Raw genomic sequence first — 7,838 nt, 5'->3', positions numbered from 1 at the left:
GAGGCCGCTCGGTCTTTTCAGTGAACAGAAAGGAGAGGCATGAATGACTAGTGACTGCTTGGGGTGAATAAAGGCTAACCTTTCAGCCTGTCATAATGTGAAATTACTGTGACTGGGTACATTTCTGGACAGAATGCTGTGAATTCACACTGTAGTTCAGCTCCAAAGGTCTGCACACAAAGCATGGGAAGTCTGGTTATACTGTTGCCATACAAATGTCTTCATCCTCAGCTGTGCACTACTTTGCAGTAATAACTTTAAGAAAATAAGGATTCGCTTTCCACTTTAGTTTCACGACAACACAATGCTATTTAGATCTAGAAAGGAAAAACACAAACATGTCAAACTAGCCGGGCTGAGGCTTATTCAAGCTGCCTTCGAGCTAGAGGTGTTCTGGACAGGTTGTCAGTCCATCACCAGGCCAACACAGACACAGACTAGACTAATGTGACAAACAACCTGGTAGGGTCACACTCAGTCCTAAGGTCAATTAAAAAAATATATATATATATAAATAAAGAAAGAAATATCAACCTAGCATGCATGTGTTTGTTCTGTGGAAGTACCAGGCTGGAGTATCAAGACAGATCATGCATGCATGAGGAGAGCACGCAAACTCAGCTGAGATCCAAAACCAGGAAATTTCTTGCTAGCCCCTTTCACAGATGTCTACTGCGAAGAAATTTGTGTCCACATTTGTAACTAGTTCCAAGATAATTGCAAAGTTTTTTCATAATATAGTTACTTATGAAGTAAATAACTTTCCATCTTGTGATCACACAACTGAATGTATTAAAGTGCTAAATTTGTTTTTGTTATTGAACAAGCCAAAAAAAAATCTGATTTTGTCACAACACTGGTTTATCAATTAGTACATTTTACAGTTATCAGTGTTTGCATTTGTAATGTTTAACCTCATGGGTAAAAAATATTGAAGTGTGAGAAAATCTAAGCAGAGGTAAGAATCAGAGTCAATAATTCCTGTCCACTATTGATTTAAGTTGGTTATTTTGTTCCTTGAAGCAGTGTGCTTCAAGTTCTTTTATTAATGCCTATTTTCCTTTTCAGTTCTCATCTCCATTTAACCCTTTTTCCATCGAATTTGACTATTGTTGCCAGTTTTTTTAGTAAAAATCAAACCAAAGCATCCCTCACAAGACACGGCTTGCATACTAACATGCAGCTCAGCATTGAATACCTTCAAATTCTTTACACTAGAGGTTATTTAGGCTTTTGTGCTTAATGCTGTTTTACTTTAAGGCTAGCCTATATACAATACTTTCTGATAGCCTTATGCAGCCATGTTTTGTAACTCTACACAAGCCAATACAATCCTGCCCAAATCACCTTTTCTTTTAACTGCATTTGCAAGACTTTATAATTTTGCTTGATAATTACATGAAAACACAGCTGATATACTTTATAAATGTAGTTCAGGTGGATTTTGTTAACTTTTAAGACAGCTGGGCTAGTTTTCACAAGTCTTTGCACTTGTCACACTTTCCTTTCTTGTATGAAAGTACTACTCAAAACTGCAGTATACTGTGCATTTCAACTTTACAGGTGCTTTTGAACATATGATCATCACATGACCCTTGGTTGGCAGAAACACACTAAAACATGCACACCACAAAGTAATCCCATTTTCTGCCTGTTCTCTCAACTGATTCGCTTCTTTGTCAATGTCCCCCATCTCTTGTCCTCTATCCCTTCTTTCTCCTCTTTTAACCATCCAAGAATCTCTTCCTTCTCCTTGTTCGGAGGGTGCGCCTGGCTTTTGGTGCCAGTTCCGGAGGACAGCAAATGGGACCTGTAATTATCATTGCTCTACCACTGTACTGTCAGTGTGCTCGCCAGTGAAGAGGGATCCTTTGGAAGTCCTCATCAAAAGCTTTGGCCTTTGATCATGAAGCAGAAGGAAAAACCTAAACAGTGTGCAAAATCAATGTGGAATGTCTCAAAATCAGAGGGTGCAGGTAAATGTACATGACAGCTATCCATAATACAGCCTTAGCTCATTTTCTGTTGTGACATGTTAATGTCACCTGCACAGGTGTTTTGCTGCATTAGATAAAATCAGGAGTGATTCATGAAGTGATGTGGCTGAAATGTCTGCGAGGCTGCACCTGCGAAACTACACAACAGGTTGTGTCTTCACATTTCTGCAAATTACTGTTTATGACCATATTTTAGGAACGATTCTGTATAAATCAACAGAGATGGTCTTTGTTAAAAAGTTACTTTGAATGCTTTATCAATAATTTTCAGCTGAGTAACAGAAAAAAAAGTAATAACAAAAGCCCATTTTGAGGGCCTCAGCCAATATCTACAGGGGCACAAGTCATGCTGCTTCAGCGACAACAAATCGCAGCCTCTGGAACCTTTGAAACCCTGTGTGGTCATTTTCTCTCACAGTGACTGAAAAGAACTGTGGTGGGTGGGAAAGAAAAAAGAGCCCCTCACCACTCATAATACCAATCTTATGTATGTAGACGAAAATGGAAGGGATGGGAGGGGTTGCAGGGTGGCAGACGGACTAAGGCACAATTTTAAAGCGCTTATTGAATTGCCATTACAGCTTCTGAGACTAATTGTGGCTGTTGTGTGTCTCTCGGTGGCCTAGGGGGCTCTGGAGTGGCCCTGTATGCTCTTACTCAGTGGGGTTTTCAAACCGAGTGGCCCTGAAAGAGAACAGGACCACCGTAGATCAATGGCAAACCTTTCACTCTTTCACAGGCCCTTGCTAATCCTTCTCATTTGTCTGCCATTTGTTGAGGCACATTCACAGCTCCCTGAATTTAGGATTAGGGCTTGTTTTGTTACAAAAACAGCCCAAGTTATAATGTTGAATAGATGGACTGAAAGGTGGATGATGGATGAGAGTGGATGTGAGTTTTTGAGCATGTGTGCATGTGTATTTGGTTATTAAGTATACACTATGCATATGATCAAATTCAGAATCCTGCTCATTATAAAAGTAAGTTGTGACAGAAGCATAGATGCACTGAATAATCCATTTATAATAACATGTTTTACTTTAAATGTTTAACACAGGTGGTGATTTGAATTGTAAATTTTAAATCTCTATGGATACAGTTGAATTCTTTGTGTTCAGACATATTTTTGAAATGAATAAACTTAAAAAAAAGAAGAAAGTGACACATTTATTTGAAATGGATGGGACACAGGGAGACTGTTCACGCACTCAAAAAATGGCTCAACTCAGGATTGTGCTGGGGGTTTATGATTTTAATTTATAGAAATACACAGAGCAGAGCAAGAAGAAGATAAACTGTAGGTATAGAAAATAAGTCGTCGGCTGAATTCTGAAATCAACCAGCGAATGAGTTTGATGAAACTTGATAACACACAGATCTGTATATCTATAGTTGCCCACTTCCTGCTACCAGAGGTCATATGTAAGGTATCTGTCCAGTCAATCTATTTCAACATACTCTCAGTTAGGACCATCAGACATAAATACCATCAGGAGCTTAGCTATGCTATGAACAAGGTCTGCGGCTAAATACATTTGAACCAAATTTAGCCAAAGTCTGTTTATAATGAAAGCCAATTTGACACGTCCTCCTCAATGTCCTTTTGTATTTCTTTGCTGAATCAGCCACAATGTGCATTCAAAATGGATATTGTAATGAAATCCAGTTGCTGGCATGTAAGGTGTTATTATGCAAAACACAAATGACTCGTGATGCCCCAGGCTGGAAAAAGAAAATTGTGAGTGCAGTTTCTCAGTCTTGGGATACTGTAGGGCAATGACAGCTCCAGGAACGTACAATTAAAGTCAGAATCAGAATGACTTTATCGTCATTGTACAATTATAATAAAACTGAAGGAGGAAAACCTTAAAGGTGCATGATTAAAAAAAAGAGCATACCAGACAATTAAAAACAACACTGTAATAAATAACAAGATTACACACATCCACATGTATTGCACAGTACAGGATCCCTGCGGTGATTGTTTTCAACGTGTTGAGTGCCATTACTGCTTTTGCATAAAAACTTTTCTTTAGTCTGTTTGTCTAAGATTTTAGCTGCCTGAAATGCCTGCTAGAGGGCAACCGTTCAAACAGCTCATGGCCCGGGTAAGATGTGTCCCTGAGGATGTTCTGTAACTTTTTCAGGCATCGGGGCCTGTACAGGTCTTCCAGTGAGGGTAGGGGGTAGCCAATAATTTTTTGAGGTGTATTTACGACCCTCTGGAGAGCCTTCCTGTCTGCAGCTGTGCATCTGGAGAACCGCACACACATACAGTATGTCAGGATGCTTTTAATGGAGCTTCAAAACAAGGACACAAGCAGTTTTTGTGAGAGTTGGGTAGTTCTGAGTACTCTCAGGATTTCCAGTCTCTGCTGTGCCTTCTTAATGATTGTAAAGTGTTGATGCTCCATGTCAAGTCATTCTGTATGTGGACCCCTGGGAACCTGAAGTCCATGACCCTTCCCACACAGACCCCTCTATGTCAGGGTACCATTAAAACAAGTAATAAGCACATATTTTTAAGGTCAGACACTTATTTAGCGTTGCTTTAATAGTACTTTCACCATTTTATTTTGCTGTCAAACCCTTTTTGACAGAGAGCTAAAGTTGTTTTTTCACAATCTTCAAAGTCACCTCACTCACATAAACAATGCCTACAGTCAAAAACTTAGAAAATATATCATGCCTAAATATTGCTGGGCATTCCCACGTGTAATGTACTAGTGGCAATCTCAAAATCATAGATAAAGGTATCACTCCAATCAACTTGGGCCTGAGAACCTGTTTATACATGTGCAAAGGCATCTGTTGTCACTTTTAGCTCCCGTACAAAGGTACGTTTTCAATGCAGACAGTGTTGAAGTCATCCAGAAAGTTAGGCTTTCGAGATGATGCTTCACGTAGATCAAAAGCTAACTGGCTGAAAGTTAGATTGAGGCAGGGCGGGTTGACAGCAAGTGTTCTTAAGGAGGAAAAAGTGGCAAAAACCTATAATACATAGGTGAAAAAAGACAAAAGCAGAACTGGAGAATCACAGATCTCAGATTGCTCTGTATATTTTTGATACTGCCCACATGTGGCAGCAAAAAGTTATGACATCTACATCAGCAATTAAAAAGCTGCAACACAGAGAGCAAGCAGAAAGAAAAATGTTCAGGCCTTAACTCACCAAGCAACTGAGAGTAAGGTTTAATTATTTTTTGCATGATTGTATGCCTCACCCATGGTACGCTGAGAAGAGACATCAACAGTAGACAGGCAATGGTGACAGGTAAAGATTAGTAACTTCAGCGAACAGCAGCGTACCTGTACTGGACCAAATGTTTCACTCAGAAAGACAACCTTTGCAATATTCTGAAACCTTTGGCTTATAAACAGTTTAAGAACTGGGGTTTCCTTTTCTACTTGAAAAGACACATTTTCCACATTGTCTTCTTGTCTATGTGAATGAAAAGGACTGAGACAGATTATTGATAATATTTGACACATTCATAAACTTACTTAAGATTCTTTATTTAACCTTAATCTCTAAAGGCAACAGGTTTAAAGTATTACTGCTTTTTATTAACTGTTGCTCGCTAATGCTTGATTTTATATATATATATATATATATATATATATATATATAACCCAACACAAGGTAACATAAGGTTTTTCTTTTTCAAATGTGTATTTGTATGATGCCAAATATGCACATGCACACATAGTGAGAGCAAAGACAGACTTTCCTGCCCTGACTCACCAAAGTAAATATTTCATAAGAGTGAGGAAAAACATGAACAAATTGATTCAGCACACTCAAATACCTGCAAAGGAAATACAATTTCATTAAAACAACAGTTCCTTTTGAAGCTTAGATTTTTTTCCTTTATATTTTTGCTCTGCGCTCTGAACTCCAGTGAGTGCTTGGGAAGTCTTGGCAGGTTGCTGCAGAGCTATCAGACTGAAGGCTCCTCATCACTGAGTGGATTAGTGTTCATGTCTGAGGCCACTTAGTGGAGTTTAGACAGGGCTGCTGAGTGGCACCTGAGCCACATTTCCCCTTAAGCCCTGCCATGCCAGGCTGCAGGTATGTAGTGCCGACCGGCCAAACCCCATGTCAGGCATTTTCTGGATGCCTGCAGCTGTGCCAGACGCTGGGGGATGATGTGAAGAGATGGGAGGAAAGATGATTGTGTAAGAGGGAAGCTGATCCTGAAGAAGGACATATTAAAGAATTGAAATGAGAGGATTTGCTTTCTTTTATAGGACAAAATTAATACCACTCTTTTGTTGGTATGGCAATAAAAAGTTGGAACAACTAAACTGAATTTGCAAAGGAAAAACAGAAATGTGCATTAAAAACACACTAATTAGAACATGTGCAAAATGTCGTAAAAATGTCATATTATATAAGAGAAAGTTACTTTCTCATTTTTAACTTATAGAAGAATGTTACCATTACTATATTTTTATGACAACAAAAGATGCTCATCTAATTTTTGGAGCATATATAGCATAACTGCCATGTACTCTAGTTTTGTAAAAGTACATGCAAATTCACCAAGACTACGAAAGGAAGACAGCTGAAAACTCAGCAGCTTGGTTGGTCACCCGAGGGGGGTAAGCCACATGTTGGCTAATGTCCCAGTCAACATCATGAGGTTGTCTTTGGCTGTTAGTGACTGGAAAAGACCTAAGTGCTGTTTCATGCAAAGTTTGAGCTGTGCCAAAGCCTATCCACCCTGCCCCTCAAGTCCTGCTTTGTGTAAAGTAATTCTTCATACCAGTGAAACTAGACAGACTCCGTGTTTTGTCACTGTATGTACTGTTATATTAATTTTCCTTTTTTTTCACTTCAAAGATTAACAGGTGGAAGGTCTTTTTTTAAAAAAAACATTTTTTAACAATGTCAAATTCTGCTCCTCTTGCTTTGGGCAGGTTTGGAATAAACACAGAGAGAAGGATTACATTGAATTAAAATAAGACAATGAGCAAATTTCAGTTTCCTCTCTCATGGTCTTTTATTGTGTTATTGGAGAAAGAATGCTGGTAGGAAAGGTTAAGCGGAAATGTAACTGAGTATGCAAGGGAACAATTTTCCACTTAAATCCAGACTAAAACTATGTATTAAAATAATATATAATTAACTGTATCAGTTTTTTTTTTCCTTTTCTTTTTTAACCTGGCAGCACTTACAGTGAGATATCCAGACAGATTATGGAATAGTGACTTTAAAGCATGAATCTAGACAATTGGTTGATATCAGTAAGCTAGACATTTGCAGCCAAGTAAATAGGAGAGGACCATTGGAAATATCAAGCTAGGGTGTAGAGAAAACAGAAAAATGGCTTACAGGTTTTTGATTAAGAGTATATATATATATATATATATATATATATATATATATATATATATATAAGAGTGAAGGTGAGCAAGTGCCATTAGGAGGGAAAGTTTGTTTTACCATCTTTACATTAATAGGAATAAGGCTCCCTCTGATGGTCAAAGAGCAGAGCAACTTTAGAAGAACTCTGGCGCTCTCTGTTGAATATAAAGAAGTATTTACCTGAGCTGTGCTTCTAATTTTAGGTTTTATATTTAAGGAAGAAGTTGTAAGGTGTAGTCCATGCAGGGTACATAGTGGGTTTCTTTGGATAGACCTTTGATGTCATGTGCTTTCATAAAGTCAAAACAAATCCCAATATTTTTTTTTCTTCTTCTTTTTGCCTGAAACCTCTCAGATATAGACCTTGCTGTAAGCAAATAAAATATTAACATTCCGAGTAGTGATACTAGCTTAGAAGCTGTTGTAGTGAAACATGAAACAGTGGTTTGATTTTCATAGGCACTGGTGCA

Source organism: Melanotaenia boesemani, chromosome 14 (assembly GCF_017639745.1).
Source record: "Melanotaenia boesemani isolate fMelBoe1 chromosome 14, fMelBoe1.pri, whole genome shotgun sequence".
Classification (NCBI taxonomy): domain Eukaryota; kingdom Metazoa; phylum Chordata; class Actinopteri; order Atheriniformes; family Melanotaeniidae; genus Melanotaenia; species Melanotaenia boesemani.
The sequence above is the reverse complement of the archived record's forward strand: the minus strand, read 5'-3'. Positions refer to the sequence as shown.